The sequence below is a fragment of the Podarcis cretensis genome (genome assembly GCF_951804945.1).
Source record: "Podarcis cretensis genome assembly, chromosome: 5".
Taxonomy (NCBI): domain Eukaryota; kingdom Metazoa; phylum Chordata; class Lepidosauria; order Squamata; family Lacertidae; genus Podarcis; species Podarcis cretensis.
The window spans coordinates 22,003,052-22,025,364 of record NC_137174.1 but is presented as its reverse complement, the minus strand read 5'-3'; the positions used below and the strand labels follow the sequence as shown (position 1 = coordinate 22,025,364).

Genomic DNA, 22,313 nt, shown 5'->3' with positions numbered 1-22,313 from the left:
AGAGGGATAGAACATATTAGAATATATGCTAATTCACCATGAATACATTGTGCATGGGTATTCTGAAGGCTGCGTATTTCTCATCCATAATGCACACGATTTCCCTCCTGTCTGTAATAGATAAGGATCTGCAGAGTTCCCTTGAGAAATGTCACTTACTGAAACTATTTTTGCTTCCCTTGAAATTCCTTGGAAGTCCCTTCATGAAGAATGAGGCTTTGAGGCTGCAGGAATTTGTTGCTCAGAAGATAAATGGGACTCACCTCCTCTGTATCAGAACCCACTTCTTTGCAGTGAAGCTGTTCCAGTGTCAGAATTGCTGCTGCTGCGAGGAAATCTCATAGAAGAGGCGGGACAGGGAGGAATAAATTGAGCACAAAAAAGGACACTCACCTTGGGGATACAAAAACTTTGAATGGGTGGTGTTCCAACATCATCAAGTGTTAGGGGAAGAAGTATTCTGAGATGCCTGGTCCTTGACTCTCCAGCTTGCAAGCCAACCTGAGATTTATACATGTGCACACAGAAGATCCCATGTCCAATCTTTAATATTTCCAGTTAAAGAAGATCTGATTGCAGGACTGGGGTAGATCTCTGCCTGAAACCTTTGAGAGCTGCTTCCAAAGTAGGTAATATTGAATCAGATGGACCAGAATTTTGACTCAGGGTGAGACAGTTTCATATGCTTGTTTCATTAGCCTTTTGTGACCTCACACACGGGTGGGTAGAGATGTGGTTGCCTAGGTAATATTTGTGTACCTTACTTATGGAGGTTTTCCCAGAAAAGGATTGAGCTGTTTGGTCCTCAGAGAATTCTGCTAAGTTACATTTTTCAAGAAGATAAAGTGTTTTATATGTTTTGATCAGGAGCCTCAAGCATATCACCGTAAGTAAGGTTAAGTGTATTGACACAATAGTTGCATGGAAAACTTGCCTTTGTAACTGCATGTGAAGACTCATAAATGGATCTATAGCTTGGGTTAAGATGATGATGATGATAATTTTGTACCCTGCCCCATTCCAGGTGGCTTCCAACAGAATATAAGAAAACATGATGATGGTGATGGTGATGGGGGTGGTGATGATGATGATGATAATGATTATGTTGTTGTTGATGTTGTCAATACGCTGCTCATCTGATTGGGTTGCTCCAGCCACTCTGGGCAGTTTCCACCATATATAAAAACATAGTAAAACATTAAACCTTTAAAAGCTTCTCTATACAGGACTGCCTTCAGATCATAGCTGTCAACTTTTCCCTTTTCTTGCGAGGAATCCTATTTGGAATAAGGGAATTTCCCTTAAAAAAGGGAAAATGTTGACAGCTGTGCTTCAGATGTCTCCTAAAGGTTATATAATTATTCATCTCCTTGACACCTGATGGGAGGAATTCCACAGGGTGGGCAGAGCTACACAGAAGGCCCTATGCCTGGTTCACTTCTTGCAATGAGGGAACCACCAAATGTTATCTGAAAGGTAACTGCATTCTGATCCATCCACATCTAGGAGGTGTGGATCACACCAGTTTTGTATGAGAATTTGCTAGGGACAAATCCCTCGATGATCCCTAGTTCCCAAGCAGTCTCCCATCTGATTGGCCCGTACCCCTACCCATGATTGCCTATACTAGCTATGAGAACTAAAGCTCACTATTAGCTGAGAGTCTTCATTGCACATATCCTTCCATAGAAGGACTGCAAGTGAATCACTAATGGCCTGAGAGGTCACCGACCATGTTTGTCATGTGCTTAGTTGGACAGAGAACAGTGTCTTGGGCGATTTATTTGCATTGTATATTTGCAGGCTCTGGGGCACACCCATCAGTAGTTTAATTGGAAATGGACTTGACTCATTGTCTATCTTATGGCAGGCACATGGCTTTATAGAAACGCCTTGGCCAGTAACAATACAAATAAAGTCAAAGGTAATTCTTATCAGCTACCCTGTTCAATAGCTTGTGACTGCCATTAGTTTTTATTACACAGAGAAGTCACTTTGGAAGACTGCCTATATATCTTGTAAATGTGAGTCAGCTCCCTGCCTTGCATGTTGATTTGGTGGCCTTGGTTGCTGTCTATTCTCATTGCTTCTTTCTTTCTTGGTCACTATGGTGTGTTACACAAATCAAGGGACGGGTGCCTTTTGATTTTGTTTCCCAACTCCCCACTGCTCTGCTGGAAACCAAGGACTAAAATTCTACATTAAAATTCTAAACCAAGCCGTATGAGGAGCAGTTGAAGGAACTGGAAATGTTTAGCCTGGAAAGGAGGAGACTGAGACGAGATATGATAGCCATCTTCAAATATATCAAGGGCTGTCACAGGGAGGAGGGTACAAGCTTGTTTTCTCCTGTTCTGGAGGGTAGGGCTCAAACCAATGGCTTTGACTTACAAGAAAGGAGATTCCGAATGAATGTCAAGAAGAACTTTATGACAATAAGAGCTGTTTGGCAGTGGAACAGACTTCCTCAGGAGGTTGTAGACTCTCCTTTCTTGGAGGATATTAAGCAGAGGTTGGATGGCCATCCATTATGGATGCTGTAGCTGAGACACCTGCATTGCAGTGGGATCCCTTCTAACTCTACAATTTATGATACTATGAGTCTATGAAATCTCCTGACTGATGAGGAAAGCACGTGTTTTTAAGATACAAACCCTGATACATGGGGCATTTCCATTCACCAATCCTTTGGATTTGGCATGGGGCTGTGGCTGTCAAACCTTGGCTTTCAGGGAACACCTCTCATATTGACTTGTTGGCCAAGGAGCTCCTATGCATCCATCACAGAAATGTGGATTCTGGGAGATGCTTCAGGGTACATGGCCATACATTGTTGAGTGGGCCTCCCTGGGACCACAGATGGACTAAAAGTATGCTCTCAACAACTGTACATAGGGGAAGATAAGAATTGGCATGGCAAGCTGGCACGAAGCTTGTCCTCCTTTACTAATTTACTGCAAATTATGAATGACTTCCCCTCAAGTATTGCAAGACGATATAACAACAAAAACATACTGTACTGGCCTGAATATAAGGCTCACTTTTTTTTTCTAACCGTGAAAAGTTAAAGTGTGGCTTAAATTCGCGACCTTACAAAAATGGGCTTTTACAATATCGCAATTGAATTTTAAAGGTGCGGCTTATAGTCAGGTGTGGCTTATATTGGGGCCAATACGGTATATAAAGCGATTTAATTTGTAAAACAAAGTGATTGCTTTTTTAAAAAGTCAAATCTGATACATGCAGAGTGGGATAAAGAAACCTGCAGTTAAAAGGCTTGTTGAAAAAGTAAGGTCATTGATGGGTGTTGCAAAGACAGCAGAGACAGCAACTGACTGATATGCAGCAAGTTCCAAAGGCAGGTGTCACAATCTTGACTGTGAATTCTAGAAGACATTTTCTCTGCCTTGTAGGCCTTTTCCCACATGGCCTGGGAGGGTGGGGCCCTGACTGACTCCAGCTACAGAAGCTGAGGCTGCTGAACAGACTCTTGTGTTGGGGTATTGCTTACAGGGGGCAGGGTTGTTGGGGAGGCTGTTGCTGTTATTGATATAATAATAATAATAATAATAATAATAATAATAATAATAATAATAATTTATTTATACCCGCCCATCTGGCTGGGTTTCCCCAGCCACTCTGGGTGGCTCCCAAGTGAATATTAAAAACATGATACAGCATTAAACAACAAACATATACTTTTTTGTATGTTTAGTTTAGATCCTATTATGATTTATGTGGAAATTGTTTGGTTTGGTTGTGTATTTTTTGATGTTTTACTTACTGCATATGACTACTTTTGTTGGGCTGCAATTATATACTTTTTCATGTTGTAAGCCGCCTTCAGCGTGGATTGAACTATGGAAAGGCAGCATACATATGTATGTCGCCACATGAAAGGTCAAACTTTGTATGGAACAGACCACTTGGTGAGATAGTATCTGCAAGAGGCCTTATGCTGCAGTGCAGGGTTTGGTTGAATGTTTAAGGGGTGAGGCAGTATTTTAGGTATCCTAGTCCCAAGCTGATGACAAAAATGTCCCAATGAGTAGGCAAGGCACAGCATTTTATCTTACTAATCTTCTCATCCAGAAGCACAAAACATTTCTGAGAAACACCAGGAACCCATAAAATACTATGACTATTTTCAATGGCTTTCCTAATGCACTTTCCCTCTTAAATAGTGATCTTCTTGTAGGGTTTCTTTCCAAGAAACAAACAAATAAAAGAAAGACAGGACTCCAGAAACCATTGCATTCGACTTGGCAATCTCAATCCACAAGGGAATGAGAGACAGAGCCTCATAATTCAGTTGACTCACATTTCCTGCCTATAAATGGCTCGGGCAGACAATGGGAAATGGATAAGGACAGGATTGTGGAGGGTGGGGGCTTGTCCTGGGCCTGTCATTCCTTATCTGCTAAATGTAATGTTGCTTAGCTCTGAGTTGATACTGCTGATTCTGGTGAGCATACTGTAATATGTGGTCTGAAGCATGGTTCTGATTCCCCTGGTCACCCGAACTAAATGGTGTCTCTCCTGTAAAAGCACACCTTGTCTTTTAAGCAGGTTGTACATGCCACAATATAAATTGGGTCCTCCCTTAAAGAGGGCACGTATTGCAGTGAGACCTAGAAAACTGACACCCTGTGTTGTGGGTGGGTATGATTGGTCACCCACAACACCCGATTGGTAGGTCCCTCGTAGCTGGGTGCAATCTGGCAGACCAAATGATTTGAGGGACCTATTTATACCCATAGCTTCCTTTTTTGGCACGTGCATTCGGAACACCCACCCACCTCTCCCTACTTTTAGGGCTTTGCGCTTGACTTTGCTATGCCGTCGTGTGTTGTCTGTCGTTGGGACAGAGGCATGGCAGGAATTTTCCCTACTTGGCTGATTGGCTGCTGCCATTTGGATTCGCCTGCTGCATAGCAAATCGTCACAACTTGTAAGGTTGTGGATAGGCTCTGGCTCAGTTGATAGGGATGGGAGAACACTCTCACCATCCCTATGTGAAGGGAATTCTGTTAAAGGAATCCAGGGACTCGACGGTTTGGTCAACCTCTGCAAGGAGGTTGTGCCCGTGCCTGAGTCCAGGGGGACATTTGGGTGGCGGAGATAGCCTGTTCCCAGCTTTCCACTTATCCAGGTGTTCACCCTTGGCTGACCTATGCTGGAACCAGAGCCTATGCAACCATTCACTTTCTGTAATCAATAAAGTTGTGGCCTAAATTCTGCCAATAGCAAACCAAAAATTTGAGTCAAGTGAGAATTTATTTAAGGAGAAGGTTTCTGGGTCTGAACACCCAAATCAGATTCAAGAATATGTCACTCCAACAAGGTATCCTTGTCTGCGCCACTATCACCTCTTTGTAGCATTTTCAGTTTGTGAAAACTCTTGCTTGACACACTTCCAAAACCTGTCTTCAAAATGAAAAGTTAATGCATTCTTAAAAGGTGGTGCTTCATATTTGGTTTCAGGCAGAACTCTCACTTTTAGTGCATCTTTCTTCCCTCTCCTCCCCTGCAAAAGATGCAGTTGTTATCTTCCTTATTCAGTGAAAGAGGGGAAGCAAACTTTGTTTTTAAAGATGGATTACCTTAAGGCTTCAAGGCATTATGAGGTAGCCATTGATTGTGTTTGCATGTGTCCCTGCTTAAAATATGGCTGCCTTCTAGACTTCATAGCTTCCTGAAAGCCCCTGAGAAGAGAGGACCTCAAAGTGCAGACAACCCTGGAGGCTGTCTGTGGAGTGCCTTATATCTGGTGACAAAAGTTAAAAACAAATTTAAAGGAATTCCTTTTATCTTTTTTTAAAAAATGTGTTGCTCTTAGGCCCCTCCACAGGCAGCCTCCTGGGCTGTCTACATTTTGTGGTCCTCTCAAATGCTTGCGGGAAATGCTGGCAGCCAGGAAGGCTGCAGAATACAGCACAAGAATTGTTTTAAAAATTCAGACAAGAATGCAGACACACAAAACTTAGTTACATCATAATGTTATGGAGACTTAAGGTAAATGTGAAATCTGTGCACCCCCTGAAATTCCCTCCACAATAGCAATGGTAATTTCATTTTGCCCCTCCTCCCTCATAAATGGTCTAAAAGTGAAACGTATTGGCACAGGCTTAGCTTTGCTCATGCAAATCTAGTAGCTGCATGAGCAATATACTCAGGGCTGCATGTCTGGCACACAATTCTCCAAGCTTGCTACTTGCCACAAAATCCCATTCCCTAAGAATCCCAGGTGTTTGTGCTTGTTTATTGCTTTTAAAATATTCAGATTTTTGAAGATCTGTGAAGATATCCATGAAAGTATAGGGACAGCACTTGCTGAATCTCAAATCTCATTTGAATTGATGAATAAAATTTCCTGTGGCCTGAAGGCAGGGCTTCACCGCCTTGTATAAGTCCATGTTCCCTTTCCACATGCCTATCAGCAAAATAGTAAAAATAACAAAATAAGTTGCACAAATCGAGAGCAAAGCATTTCCTTGATTTACACAACGTGCATGCATCGAATAATTCACCTTTTGAATTGTTATAGTGCAGAGCACTCACAACTTGGGTATAAGATATTTCCTGTTTTGGTCATCCCCTGGGCTTTCAAAACTGATGACAACATGCACATGACCTTAAGGGCACTTACTTGGAAGAAAGGTCCAATGAGGGCAGGGTATACAATAAAATAAAGACAATAAAGACACAATAAAAGAAACATACGAGAAACCTCTCAAGATACACATCAGATACTGTCAAATTCTAATAGCTACTGTGTGTGTCAGCTATCAACTAGTGTCAAATAGTTGAACACTACATAGGAGATATTGTTGAATACTGACTGCTGCTGTCTGTCAGATATCAGATACTGTCAAATGTTGGCTGCTAAATGTTGGGGACTGTTCAATACTATCTGTTGACTCCATTATGGTTCTTCAGGTTCCTTTCAGTGTCGACTGCTACAGCAAAGGACTGATGTAGAATATATCAAATATCTACCCACTATTCTTTCATCCATAGGACATTTGTTTTTGTTTTGTTTTGTTCTAATTTAATTTATTCTTTTCAGATATATACATTTCATTGATTTTACAGTCATTTTGACATTTTAAAACTTGACTTCCTTCCCCCTCTTTCTGCGGTTCCTTAAATTAATTTTAAATATCTTCTGCATCTCCAAATTAACTTAACTTTCTCATTTATTTATCTTCTTTAAATATATACTCTCATGTAACTGCAGGTTATTACAACAATCCTGCCAGTGTTTTTATCTGTCAGCAACCACACTACCTGGGGTGTACGAGACATCCATATCCTTCTGGTATAATTCCTCTGTGTATTCTTGCCACCTCTTCTTGATGTCTTCTGCTTCTGTTAGGTCCTTACCACTTTTGTCGTTTATTATGGTAATCTTTGTATGAAATGTCCTTTTCATATCTCCAATTTTCTTGAACAGATCTCTGGTTCTTCCCCCTTCTGTTGTTTTCCTCTATTTCTTTGCATTGCTTGTTTAAGAAGGCCTTCTTGTCTCTACTTGCTATTTTTTGGAAATCTGCATTCAATTTCCTGTACCTTTCACTATCTCCCTCACATTTTGCTTGCCTTCTCTCCCCCGCTATTTGTAAGGCCTCATTGGACAGCCACTTTGCTTTCTTGCATTTCTTTTTCATTGGGATGGTTTTCGTTGCTGCCTCCTGTATAACGTTGCGAGCCTCCACCCATAGTTCTTCAGACACTCTGTCCAGCAAATCTAAATCCTTAAACCTGTTCCTCACTTCCACTGTGTATTCATAAGGGATTTGGTTTAGATTGTATCTTACCGGCCCAGTGGTTTTTCCTACTTTCTTCAGTTTAAGCTTGAATTTTACTATAAGAAGCTGATGATCTGAGCCACAGTCAGCTCCAGGTCTTGTTTTTGCTGACTGTATAGAGCTTCTCCATCTTTGGCTGCAGAGAATATAATCAATCTGACTTCCGGGTTAGCGCCTCCGGCAATGGCGGAGCTCCTCCGATCGGGAGGAACCGGCTCTGTGAAAAACAGGGTCTGACAGCCACAGCGATGGCGGAGACCCTTAGAATTCACAGACAGAAGAAGTCTGTGAACCTGGGATTCGGCTGGCACCTTCTGCACCCCCCCTACTCGCGGGGAGACCCGGTATCGGGAATCCAGAGTGATGTGGGGTGAGAGGCGCGTGCTTTGAATCGTCCGCTTATTTCACAGAGCGAAGCCGCATTGCTGCTGTCGGAGAGCGCTGACTATTTTCCTGTGGACAATTGGATTTTAAACAACAACCTGTGAGTAGAACGGGAAATTTAGCTTTTAAATAATTTAATTTGGCACTGAACGGGGAAGGTTCAAACAGGAAGTCCACCTTCCCATTCTGTAAATAGACTGAAGCAAAGTAGTTATTAACTAAGGTTTTGGAAAGTCTTATGTAAAGGATTAAAACTCCACTGATGAAACTATTAATTTTGACCAAGTGAACTTGCAGGGAAGGTGAAAAATTAAAAATTGAAGCATCACGTCTCTGAACCTGGGAATGGTTTGCAAAAAGTCCATTGACGGTAAACAGGACAAATTTGACAGCTAGCTTTAATTTGACAACTAGCTTTAATTTGACAGCTGGCTTTAATTTGACAGCTATCTTTAAAAGAAAGACTTTGTTTCTATTGTCTGCTTCTGCACTTAAAAAGAAGAAAAAGTAACTGGAAACTGTTACTAATTTACTTTTGGAATTGTGCTGGAAAGGATTGATACAAATGGAGACTGTCTTCCTCTAGAGGGAATTTTGGGACATTGTTACAAGAGTGCAGCTGGGAAATTGGTCTTAAGATAAAGACTGAGAGAAACTAGTTCTGACCTTGAACATCTTAAGAATGTCGGCAAAGGAAGAAGTAGCCTCTGTTCTGAATAGGACAATCTATCTGTTGGGAAAGCTGCATAAACAGATAGATGTCATGGCTACTAATATTGATATCTTGGGAATAAAAGCGGGCATCAGCATAGAAGTCGACAAGAACCCGGCACAAGAATCTTTCTTAACTGAACAAATTGATGAATTAGAGAAGGAGAAAGTTGCTGTTGTTGAATATAAAGCAAAACAAGGGGGAGCCTTAACCCTAAAGAGGCAAATGGAGGATTACAACTTGAGGCCTTATATGATTGTAATTAGAAGAAGCCAGCTTTTGAAGATGGGTGCCTGGCCTGATCTGGAAAAGGAAAGGTGGAGGGATCCCTTTATACAGGGATCAAATGACTTTTGGAATATGAATTTGAGCCAGGAGGAGATTGGAGCTTCGGGGGCCTTTGGACTTGGAAGAATTGTGAAACAAGGTTTGGAATACTTTATGGGCCCTAGCTTTAATTATGGAAATCTGGCAGACCTGTCAAGAAGGAATATAAGCATCGTTGGGTTGGAGCTCCCCCGAGATCTGCTTTTTAGCACCAAAGATTATCAAGAAGATCGGCAAAAGGGAAGTGAAGAAGAGTTAAGAGCCTCGGATATAAGATCTCCAGGTTGATGGACGCTGGGAGGTTGATGGAACTGACGGCAGGGGCCGGGACCGGGGAGGGGAGACGGTGGAAGGAAATTGGGAATTTAAAGTATATATATTGAGATTTTTTTAAAAAAATAATGAGAAATGGAAAAATCGTGGAATGAAATGTTTATGACCCTAGGGGAAATGTCTTAAGAGATTAAGTTCAAATATATTAGTTTTAATGAGAAATAAGGTTAAATAAAGTAAAAGTGGATGATTAATTGGTGAAAGAAGAGAATGTTAAATTACAGTATATTAAGATAAATTATTGGACGCAGGTGGCGCTGTGGGTTAAAGCCTCAGCGCCTAGGGCTTGCCGATCGAAAGGTCGGCGGTTCGAATCCCTGCGGCGGGGTGCGCTCCCGCTGCTCGGTCCCAGCGCCTGCCAACCTAGCAGTTCGAAAGCACCTCCGGGTGCAAGTAGATAAACGGCGTTTCCGTGTGCGGCTCTGGCTCTGGCTCTGGCTCTGGCCAGAGCAGCGATGTCATGCTGGCCACGTGACCCAGAAGTGTCTCCGGACAGCGCTGGCCCCTGGCCTCTTAAGTAAGATGGGCGCACAACCCCAGAGTCTGTCAAAACTGGCCCGTACGGGCAGGGGTACCTTTACCTTTTTAAGATAAATTATTAGGATAAAAACAAAGATGAAGGATTTGCTGAAATATCTAACTGAACCAGAATACAAAGAGGGGAGGTGTGAGGAGGTCAAGGAAATAAGCTAAAGAAAGAAAGTTATGTAAAGGTTTGATTTGTTCTTTTTTTTATTCTATGCATCTTTATTTCTTTCTTGTCTGTTTTCCATTTTTTTATCTTTTTTCTTTGATGTGACTTGTTTTTATGTTTTGCTTTCTTTTTTGGTTTAATTGGGTGTTTTTCTGTTGTTTTTTTATTACTTATGTAACCTTTAAAATTTTAATAAAAATCTATTTTTAAAAAAAGAGAATATAATCAATCTGATTTTGATGCTGCCCATCTGGTGATGTCCATGTGTAGAGTCGTCTCTTGTGTTGTTGGAAAAGCGTGTTTGTGATGACCAGCTTGTTCTCTTGGCAGAACTCTATTAACCTTTGCCCTGCTTCGTTTTGATCTCCAAGGCCAAACTTGCCAGTTGTTCCTTTTATCTCTTGATTCCCTACTTTAGCATTCCAATCCCCTATAATGAGAAGAACATGCTTCTTTGGTGTCACTTCTATAAGATCTTGTAAGTCTTCATAGAATTGGTCAATTTCAGTTTGGGCAATGTAGACATTCTTAAAATAAATACATTTGTGTACCTGTGGGATCACATTGCATATGAAGGTCCATCCAGATGCACATCTGCATCTCAATGAACATCTGGATCTAAGTCACCCTACTTGGCAGAGTGTTGATACAGAGGAGGCCTGTTACTTCAGCTGCCGACATTTTACCCTGCATGGCATTCTGCAAAGAGGCCAATTCAGTTGCTGCCTCAAGGACATTCCTGCATCCTCTAATCTCTGCTTATTACATACAGTCCAATGGCAGCACACATTAGCCTCTATGTTAAAAACACCCTAACATGATTGAGTTCCTGCAGGCAAGTGCAAGTTGTCACTTTGGATTGTCGGTTCTTTCAGCAACGACTCTTCTGCGGTTTGCTCTGGACGCATGGCAAACTGTTTCAAGGGACAGGAGGTTTACACTTGTCATGGTGTTTTGGCAAGGAGAGACTTGATCTAGTAGCAGGGGAAGGGTACAAAAGAAGAGTGAGATGTACCCTTAAAAATAAAAAAAAGCACAGAGTTCTGTTTTCTAATAGACATATGACCTTCCTCAAAGGTAAAATCCATCTACAACTGTCTCCGGAGGACAGAAGCAAAAAATATTCTGAAGCACTTAAGTAGTGAGAATTAGAACTTTGGCAGCCTGCTATTGCAGGTGAGCTAAGTAATTTATGAAGACTATGTCACCCTGTTATTTTAGGCTGAATAATTACTCTGACATTCCAACATCACTTCTTCTTTTTTTTAACAGAAAGCAGCCCTTTTAAAATTATATCTGCAGCTCTTCATCAATCTCCGAAAAGCCTAGTGGGATGAGAACCGATTGCTGAATTAAAGCATGATCCTATTTAAAATGATTTTCATTCAAATGTTTTTGGCACATCATTAAGGATAACCCTTCTCATGGTAGTGTAAGAGAGTTTCCACCCTCTGTGATATTCCATAGCAAGTACATTATGACTAGTGCCACACTGAAATATCTCCTCCAGTTTCTCAAAAGTTTTCTTCCCCTGTGAAAGAGGTTTAATTTCCTCCCCTGCCCATGTCCTTTAGAATTTATTTAGGGTTGTGAGAGTTTGAGCTTCCTTTATCATTGTGAGGTGGTTGCAGAGAAGCCTAAACAGGTCATTTAATTATTTCATATATTTCTTGATAGACTTGAGACCAGAACGATGGAAAAATGTCCCCCAGAGCCCACAGCCCCACTAGCAATTCTGTTCTGACTGTGAACAGAGGGCCAGTGTGGTGTAGTGGTTAAGAGCGGTAGTCTCGTAATCTGGGGAACCGGGTTCGCATCTCCGCTCCTCCACATGCAGCTGCTGGGTGACCTTGGGCCAGTCACACTTCTTTGAAGTCTCTCAGCCCCACTCACCTCACAGAGTGTTTGTTGTGGGGGAGGAAGGGAAAGGAGAATGTTAGCCGTTTTGAGACTCCTGAAAGGGGAGTGAAAGGCAGGAAATCAAATCCAAACTCTTCTTCTTGATGTGACATGATACATCTGTCCAGGTATACGATGCCATCTATGCAGAATTCTGAGGGAAAATTCTCTCACATGTGATGAAACAGATTTGTCAGGCTTAGCTGACCACACAGTGATTTCTCCTGAGATTCCCCTGAGATTTAAGGCCCATGAAGGGACCAGTCTGTAAATAATAGAGACCAGTTCTTTGCCTTTGTGATGCAATGGACTCAAATTAATCAGAAATCCATTAGCCTGTGCTTTAAGTAACTTAGCTGCCAATATGTGACAAAGTTGATAGTCGATTGTAGTCAATTTATGACCAAGTGGGAATAATGGTGAGCTAGTTGGGGAAAGGCATTCTTGCCAATTCTTCCAAACCTTAAATGTGTTTGTTTGATAATTTTTGAATGCAATTTCTTTTCTCATTAATTGAGGGGTATGCGTTGTTGTTGTTTTTCTTCTTGTTGTGTGTTTTTTAAAAATTATTAAAACATACAGCATGCAACATTTACACAATTACAAAAAAGCAGTAAAAAACTGTGGTTAAAAAAAATACAGGAGATGTGTGGGGGGTTTTTGGCAGCACTGTTTATGGCAGGCAATGTATTCACAGGGGCTTATGCAACCAAATAAGGTAAAATGAAGTACATGGTCTGCTGCCACTTTACACACAGGAAACATTGCAGTATATTAGTGAGCTTTAGCACTTACATCACATGGACTGATTGACGGCAAATGACATTCTTTGCTTTTTGTCATACATCATTTTGTCATACACTGAGAGAAGAGAGGTTATAGGGAACCAGGAAGAGTGCCTTCTCAGTAATCGTGCCCACCCTGTGGAACACCCTCCCATCATATGTCAAGGAGATAAGTAACTATGCAACCTTTAGAAGGCATCTGAAGACAGCCCTGTATAGCAAAGTTTTTAATGATTGATGTTTTATTATGTTTCTGTATATGCTGGAAGCGGTCCAGAGTGGCTGGGGCAACACAGTCAGATGGGTGATGTATTACAACAACAACAATCATCTATTTATACCCCGCCCATCTGGCTGGGTTTCCCCAGCCACTCTGGGTGGCTTCCAACAAAATATTAAAATACAGTAGTTCATCAAACATTAAAAGCTTCCCTAAACAGGGCTGCCTTCAGATGTCTTCTAAAAGTCTGGTAGTTGTTGTTCCCTTTGACATCTGGTGGGAGGGCGTTTCACAGGGCAGGTGCCACTACCGAGAAGGCCCTCTGCCTGGTTCCCTGTAGCTTTGCTTCTTGCAGGGAGGGAACTGCCAGAAGACCCTCAGCGCCAGACCTCAGTGTCCAGGTAGAACAATGGGGGTGGAGACGCTCCTTTAGGTATTATTATTATTATTATTATTATTATTATTATTTCCACAATGCACAGTAGCTCTGGTGAACATTTCAGATTGACCAGTAAGTAAGGAAAGGGAGGAAGGAAAGACAGCTTTCAGCAATTGTGAATAACTGAATACCCTTGGCTTAGTTCTACTCAGAGCAGTTTGTAAAGTTGCAATGCTACGTTTTCCTGGTGACTACAGAATAAAACCCTGCTTTCACATTCACAATATTCTAAAAGGCTTGAATTGTATTAATTGATTCATCAACAAAGCTAATTGAAAGGCTACATGCATAAATGGCTTTGGGAGCCTGACATAAAGTGGCTCATTAACTTTAGCCATACAGAGTAGCTAATGTTCTAAAAGGAACATCTCTCACTACTGGCCCCAGAGGAATGCTTCCATCCATTTTTAAAACTGGCATACAGTGCATGCCTATGTGGAAATTGTAGTGAGATGCTCACGCACAGGGAGAGGGTCTGTGCAAGGATCATGTAGTTCTGAAGCAGAGCTAAGCTGCACTAAATAAATATGGCCGAGATGTATGTGATGCCACAGTGGTGGCTGGTGCCCATTAGAACTGATAGACAGGTCAACAGTGGCAGACAGGTCAACAGTGAGTTGGCAGGCAGAGTCAGTTAATTCAAGCTTTGTTCTCCTCCTCCTCCTCCTCCTCCCTACAAGGCCAACATTGAGACTACAAGGAGAAAGAAGCTGCCAGGCAGGGCTAGTTGTAAGAAGACAGGCAGGCAGATTGGGGAGGGGGGGTGAATGAAGGCAGGCTGAATGCCCCATTTGTTCCAATGCATTAGGCTCCACTGTGATGCAAATACCACAATGGTTGCCCTCAGGGACTCTACCAAATTCCTGTAAGATAGAAGACCTCATATAAGGAACATGCTTAAGTCTAATTAGCACATCAGCGGCAAACTTTGGTATTTCATATTTCAGTGGTGCCCCATGCAAGTCCAAAATTTGACACCCTCCATCTCTCACCTTCCATTCTGCTCAATTCACAATGTCACATTTTTGCACATCTTATATTTTAATTTGTGCACACACTTTCCCCCTAATGTGCATGTTTGCTTTTGGGTGCGAATTCCTTGGTTGGGGTACTGCAACAAAAAAATTCAGAGAGGTGTGATCTTCAAAATATAAGCTGTGTTCATGTGTTGGTTTGGGATGTGTGAGTTAGACCGACTCTGATTAAAATGCAAACTGTATGAGTTTCTCCCTCATCTCTGCCCACCATCTGCTTCATCTTTCAGTGGCATCTTCGACATGTGCAGAGCCTCATAATCAGACCTTAGCACTGAGGGGCAAAATTTGTGTGTGTGTGTGTGTGTGTGGAGTAACATGGAGGAACATGGCAGTCTGACCCATTCTTTCATTCCTAACCAACCTCACCCTCCCACTGGGTGCAGGTCTTCATGTGGGACTTTGAAACCCTGCCCATTATGTTGGATGATGCTCTAGATGTTCTCTTCAGAGCAAAGAGTCCCAACCCAGAGCCAAGGCTAGGCAAAGGCAAGATCGTAGTCTCCTTTCCCCTTTCGGTGTTGTTGAATAATGAGAAAATATGCTGCAATGCAGCATTTCTTGTTTGTTACACATAGTGAACCTCTTTGGCATATTTGGAAATATGCTTCAGACATCCCTGGACATTACGGCAAGGTTTTTGCCATTTGCAGGAAAGAAAGTTCCCTCCTGCCTTTATGGAGTGCGGCATCAATATTGCATAAGGATCTTTGTGAATGAAGCAGCAACTGGAGAGATGGATGACCCATTCATGAAAGAAATGGAGAAATCAGAACCTTCCCAAGGTATTGTATCAAAATGAAATGAATATTGCAGGAGGCAGTTAAGCACTCCTCCCCCCCTGAAAGGCACTACCCACGGTCTTTTTTCTTTTTTTTACTCAGCCCACAACACATTTAACCCAAGACCTCTCCCTGACCGCTGAAACCTTTTTATAGTGCAAGGGGGGGGGGGAGGAAAATGCCATCTGTCTCTTTGTGAATGCACATTGGTATGTCTGAGAGCGTGGGGGGAGAGACTTGCTGGTACAATCTCTCTGCCTGACTATGTGAGATGATGGCAGTTTTAACAAAGAGATGAAGTTTTGGATTTAGAACAGATTAGAACAGGGGTGGCCAACTCTCAAGAGACTGCAATCTACTTTCAGAATTAAAAACTGACAGTGATCTACCCCATTTCTGGGGGGTTCAGCTCAAAGTTGTTGGGCTTGTTTTACGGAGGAGAAAAGCCCCATTTGGGAGGGCAGCTCAAAGTTGTACAGCTTTTTGAGGGGAGGAGAAAGTTTCATTTTGGGGGGAGGGTTAAAGGCAAGGGGCAAAGTGGTAAAGTCACTCACAAAAATATCGCGATGGATCAAAACAGCAGCACAGAGAAAGCTCTGTCTTCCCTTCCATAGATCATACAACAATGGAGGGCAGGGTGATGGGGTGGGGCAGGAGTCAGTTTTAGCGATACTAAGGAAAGGGAGCCAGAGATCGACCACGATCTACCAAAACCTCACGGGGATCTACCAGTAGATCGCGATCAACCTGTTGGACATCCCTGGATTAGAACATACATTTGGTGCAGTGGTGGGGATTATCCCATTGCCAAGACTGGCCCATCTATGCACAACATTGCATGCTCTAAGTGGCAGTCTCTCACCCAAGCCCGAGGCAGGAATCTTTCCAAATGTTTATTGCATAAGATTATTTTAAACTGGGAGAGGGGGAGCTGGTGACCCAACAGTTGTTGCTGGATCCCATAATCATAGTGGATGGCACACATGGGCACTGTAGTCCAAAGTTTCTGAAGGGTACCAGGCTGGGAAAGACTGATGGGGAAGGTTGATCTTCTGTTTTCAAAGCAGGTATTGATGGAGGGAGAGAGGAAGGGATGCAGAATTCCAAAGAAAAACCAAACAACTTATGAATAACATACTGTCCATTCAATTAAGGCTGCAACCCGTTGACAGAAATTTTGATCGATTAATCATGTGAGTTTTAGTCGATTAATGAAATATCCATAAATGTGCATATTGGGTAAACAGTACTTCTGAAGTAAGAACCATACATAATTTGCGCCTTAGAGGAGGAACTCGTCTGTATGAGAAAATGGAGGGAACCTCTTTTACAACAATGGTGCTTGCCACCTTCAGTTTTTAGAAGCATATATATATATATATATATATATATATATATATATATATATATAAACTAAAACGCTGCTGTCTGAATAACCAGAGCAACATCTTAGTCAATTAAAAATTGTTTTAATGGACTAATCTAAATGATTGTTCAGTTGAACATTGCAACTCTGATTAGAATATGTATACCTGACATGTTTTAAGAGATTTGCTTTTCACAAGGAAAAATAATGTTGCACCTATAAATGGCAATAATAAATTATTCCCAACGAGCCATGAAGCAAAATGACATTGTAAGACTTTACTGTGTATTCATAGGATAGTCGTAGGCCATCAATTATGTCAAAACGTACAGTCCACTTTTTCTGCACAAAGACATGCTCAGAGTGGCTAACAACATAGGTAAGGTAAAAGGCACATTGCCTAAACATTTGGAAAGAGACAACATGTTTAGGTGTTTATTTTGTTCTCAATGGAGGAAAAATGGGATGTGCAAACAATAAAGAAAGGATTTTGTGGTGAATAAAATGTAAGTTTGTTGTTATAAAACTTTGGTAAAGGTAAAGGGACCCCTGACCATTAGGTCCAGTCGTGACCAACTCTGGGGTTGCGGCGCTCATCTCGCTTTATTGGCCGAGGGAGCCGGCATACAGCTTCCAGGTCATGTGGCCAGCATGACTAAGCCGCTTCTGGCAAACCAGAGCAGCACACGGAAATGCTGTTTACCTTTCCGCTGGAGCGGTACCTATTGATCTACTTGCACTTCATGCCTTCGAACTGCTAGGTTGGCAGGAGCAGGGACCAAGCAACAGGAGCTCACCCCATCGCGGGGATTCAAACCGCTGACCTTCTGATCAGCAAGTCCTAGGCTCTGTGGTTTAACCCACAGCGCCACCCGCATCCCCTATAAAACTTTGACTTATACCAAATAATACATTTATCTATACTATAATTTGGATCCTTGGCTTCAATATCTTTGTATCAGATTTTTTAAAAAATGTTATAGTCCTTTATGCAGAGTGGCTGCTGCTTCTCTTTGCAAGTGAGTGGAACTCCCTGACCCAGATTTCCCTCCCTCCACTACCAATATGAACTCAAAAGAAAAATTAACCATAAATGAACTTTGCTGTGGACGTAGTTTTTTAAAATCTTCCTGCATTCTCTTTTCTTTACTATCTTATAGCATACATATACATTTATATGGTTCTGGTCTGCCTAGTGAATAATTTTAGTCCACAGATTGCAAGCTTTTGCTTCCTTCAAGGTCTGCATTGCACAGACTTAACTCCAGCTGAATCCTGTTGGCTTTGACGTTTAGTGGAGAGCCTAGGGTAAACATAAAGAAACAACCAAGCTTTGGAACTGTAAGGAAAGTCCAGGTTCTCAGGCCACACATTAGCACTTTGCTCTGGCAGTCTACTCTACTTTCCATAAGTTGTTGATACACTTCCAAGGTTCACAGATGTGGCACTAGAGTAACCTGGCAATATGAGTTTCGTACAGCAGTGGAGAGTCAGATGTTGCTGGGCTCCAACTCCAACCAGCCCCCACCAGCATGGGAGTTGTAGTCCAACAATTTTTGGAGAGCCACACATTCCCCACCACTGGTCTAATAGGAACCGGTGGCACTGTGGGTTAAAGCCTCAGCGCCTAGGACTTGCCGATCGAAAGGTCGGCGGTTCGAATCCCTGCGGCGGGGTGCGCTCCCGCTGCTCGGTCCCAGCGCCTGCCAACCTAGCAGTTCGAAAGCACCTCCGGGTGCAAGTAGATAAATAGGGACCACTTACCAGCGGGAAGGTAAACGGCGTTTCCGTGTGCGGCTCTGGCTCGCCAGAGCAGCGATGTCACGCTGGCCACGTGACCCGGAAGTGTCTCCAGACAGCGCTGGCCCCTGGCCTCTTAAGTGAGATGGGCGCACAACCCCAGAGTCTGTCAAGACTGGCCCGTATGGGCAGGGGTACCTTTACCTTTACCTTTACAAAGTATAGTACAGCTGTACAATAACATACAGTGTGATAGTCTACTACTTTTACCCATAGTAAACCACTGACATCAATGAGCATGACTACATTAGAATGCCTACACAGCAGTGCCTTCTCCTATGGTCTTCCACCAGTAGCACATGTTGGGAACATTGCTGGAGGGCAGTAAGCAGTGCAAGACTAAAGCTGCAGGCAGTGAGAGGCTTGGACAATAGGTACAGCATCTGCCATCTCCTGTTTTGCCCTTGCAAATGGCTTCTTTGTAATAGACAAGCATTGCCTTAATTTCAGAGCATGTAGTTTGGCCCTAACCTCTGTCCATTATCATCAGCTGGGTGAGACCTCAACTATCTCCTTCAGGAGCCTTTGGAACCAAGAGAGGTTTTGTCAGTCTCCTAAAAGCCAAGGGAGAATGGCTCTGATATTTATTTGTTTATTCCAGTGATTTTTTTTTCTCTGGGTACGCATACCTCTAAACATTTTGTGAATCTAAGTATGGCCTCATTGAGGGGCAGCATTTCAATATGTGTAGGAAAATGAGAGTACCCCTAAACATTTTTGTTTAGAAAAAAGCACTGGTTTATTCCATATATATATATATATATATACCATATTCATCCTCCGCATTTCATCCTCACAATAACTCTGTGAGCTAGGCTAGGCTAAGAGATGGTGACTAGCCCAAGGTCACCCAGTGAGCTTCATGGATGAGTGGGGATTCAAACCCTAGTCTCCCAGTTCCTAGTCCAACACTCTAACCATTATGCCATGGTGGCTTTCATTGATATGTAGGATCTGCAACAATATGCTGTCTGGAGTGTTTATCCTCAGGATTCCATTCCATTCCCTCTCTGTGTTTTTCCATTTTCACTCTTGAGTCAGCATTCTATGCCCACTGAGCATGCTTCGTCCTCACTGAGCTCTTTGAGTGGTCCTGCCCCCCAGCAAGGGTTCCCCCATTTTTGCCATTCTTCTGTAAACTTTGCTGTTTCCCCAAGTCCACTGATGTCTGTTTCTTGGGTATGAGTGGTGATGTTCTGGCTTCATAAGCAACACCGTTCATAACCTGATCATTGGAACTAGAGGGAGAAACAGACCTCCCTAGGAAAGGAATTCTATAAACATATCTTAGTACCAATGTTATGCCCATTTTGTCACACGCACCCCTTGTTGTTCCTTTCCTTCCTCTGCCTCCATGGCTTTATTGTTTTGCCCTTTTCCAATATATGTTCTTACCTGTTGTTCATTTCAAGGAGGAAACCCTTTCAACAGACACAGATGTCAAATAATGTTTGCTTGCTTTTCTGGAACACAGTGTGGGAGATTAAAGCCCAATCCCTGCCTTTATTCTGAACATCCTGGTTGTTATCAGTTTAGGACAGATGTAATGCCATTTTGAGGTTGCTAGTGTCTGTCTGTGTTATACCTTGAATTAAGCTTTCATTCCATTGTCTTTTGAGACGTTAGTAAAAAAAGAAGTCTAATTTTCAGGAATAAGGCTTTTTAATAAATAAATAAATGGTCTGATGAATATACTCTTTGCCCGCTAATTTGCTCCTTTAAACAATTTGTAGAAAGTCAAATTTATTTTCATTTTAATCATCTGCCATTTGTTTACATCCTCTGGAAATGGTCCATCTTTGCAGCCATGTGGCTTCTGATCAGAAAACATCACATTGAAATATTGCTTTCTCATGGAAACAAGGAAATCTTTTGATTCCTTTCCAACATAAATTCAGTACTAAAAGCTGGTCTATTAGCTAGAGATGTCGTATTTGCATGAGAGCTCTGTAATTCATTTAATCCCTCCTTTCTTTCAAGATGTCTGCTGCATCTACAATAACATCATCCAGTTCAACATTGGAGGGCATTGCACAGAACAGCACTCTCTGATCCCCTCAGCCCCAGGAAGCCTCTGCCATATCTGAGGCTGATAGATCCTCAGGGCCTGCTGTCATGTTTCTTCTAGTAAGGGCTCCATTCGTGGCCTGGAGAAAAATGTCTTCAAAAGCCACAAGCCAGGAGGACTCGCAAGCTCTGACCACACTATACACCAGGGGTGAAACATTTTTTAGCCAAAGTAGGTACAGCAACAGGTATGACACTTACCTCTGTGCATTTAGTTAGGGGTTTCCATGCATACCCCCATGTTCACTTTCTCCAGCCTCTCCCATGGTTGCCATGGTGTAGCAAAGATGTGGTTTGGGCCTCTTGAATTTCTGCCTCTCAGAATATTCGCCTTTTTTCATGGCCAGTTCATAGCGATAACTCATCCAGCCTTCTGCTGTTCTGGTGCTCTTTTTTTACCCCATTTGGTAGGGCTTATTTTTCTCCATTACATTATCCCTGCCGATCAGGGACCATGTGGTGATTTTGATGATGCCACCAGGTTGCAAAACAAACCATCATTGGCTACCTTATGGCTCCTTGAAGAGCAAACAAGGCTCGTTGATAGTGAACAATTGTTTCTGGATCATTAACACCGCCACTTTCAACAGGTCAACATGCAGGTCACTTTTAGAACCAAACTGAAAAATCAACCAAGGAAGGGGAGCTATTGACCAAAATGCATCACTCTTTTGGCTCGGCCCTTGTCGGAACAGAGCTATTCAGATAAGTATATCTGCATGACTGCTGACTCAGAAAACCAAATATACAACATACAAGTTTACCTGTGAGACAGGTTAAAAAGCACAGAAAAACAAAATGCCTTTCTTACCTATTTAGAAACCAAAGCGGGCATGGCAACACATCAAAAGTTCACTCAGTGCTTAAGGGTGTGAAACGAAAGGGTAATAGATAGATGTGTGGTGCATCATTGGGGTTCTTCTCACAGCTTAACCCTTGGGGCAATCCTCTGATGAACTGGCAGTCACTTTTCATAACATGCATATGGATGAATGATTAAGATGATAATCCTGACATGAATGTTCATGTTGCAAAGCCTAGTTGCTGAAAACCATTACAGAAAAGGTTCGCCTTGCTTCTTTAGCTAGGGTGTATTTAAATGAGAATTTTGTAGGTGTGTATATGAAGGATGGGGAACCAAAATTTTTCAGAGGAAAACAATCTTCTGAATTATATACCTATTGTATGGAAGTTGACAACTGGACAACAAAAGTGGATTATACATGTCCTAATGGTGACCAAAAGACTGGTATTGATGATTTGGAAGAATAAAGATATGATCCCCTTTAATCAATGGATTGATGACATGACAGCACTCGCAAAATACGAACAGACTGCTTATAGATGCAGGCATTGTTTGGACAAATATATTGAAATTTGGAAAGAGTTTATACAGAATATAGTAAGTTATAAATATATGTCTTATGGCAATAATATTGTTTATTTGTTGTTGTTGTTGTTTAGTCGTTTTGTTTTTCCGACTCTTTGTTGTTGTTGTTGTTTAGTCGTTTTGTTTTTCCGACCCCATGGACCAGAGCATGCCAGGCACTCCTGTCTTCCACTGCCTCCTGCAATTTGGTCAAACTCATGCTGGTAGCTTCGAGAACACTGTCCAACCATCTCGTCCTCTGTCGTCCCCTTCTCCATGTGCCCTCCATCT

The 22,313-nt window shown here is 42.2% G+C and overlaps 1 long non-coding RNA gene across 3 annotated transcripts in view; it reads left to right on the top strand.

Moving 5' to 3' along the window:
* Nucleotides 1-768: 768 nt before the first annotated feature.
* The window catches only part of LOC307215960, a 33,292-nt gene continuing 11,747 nt past the window's right edge, over nucleotides 769-22,313 (top strand). Inside the window, exons 1-4 of one of the 3 annotated variants that reach the window (XR_013838800.1) lie at nucleotides 769-886; nucleotides 15,292-15,423; nucleotides 16,488-16,613; nucleotides 20,567-20,713. This is a non-coding gene — a long non-coding RNA (uncharacterized lncRNA). Of the gene's footprint in view, nucleotides 887-15,291; nucleotides 15,424-16,484; nucleotides 16,614-20,566; nucleotides 20,714-22,313 lie in introns of all 3 variants that reach the window. The other 2 variants (XR_013838801.1, XR_013838802.1) reach the window with 2 other exon arrangements.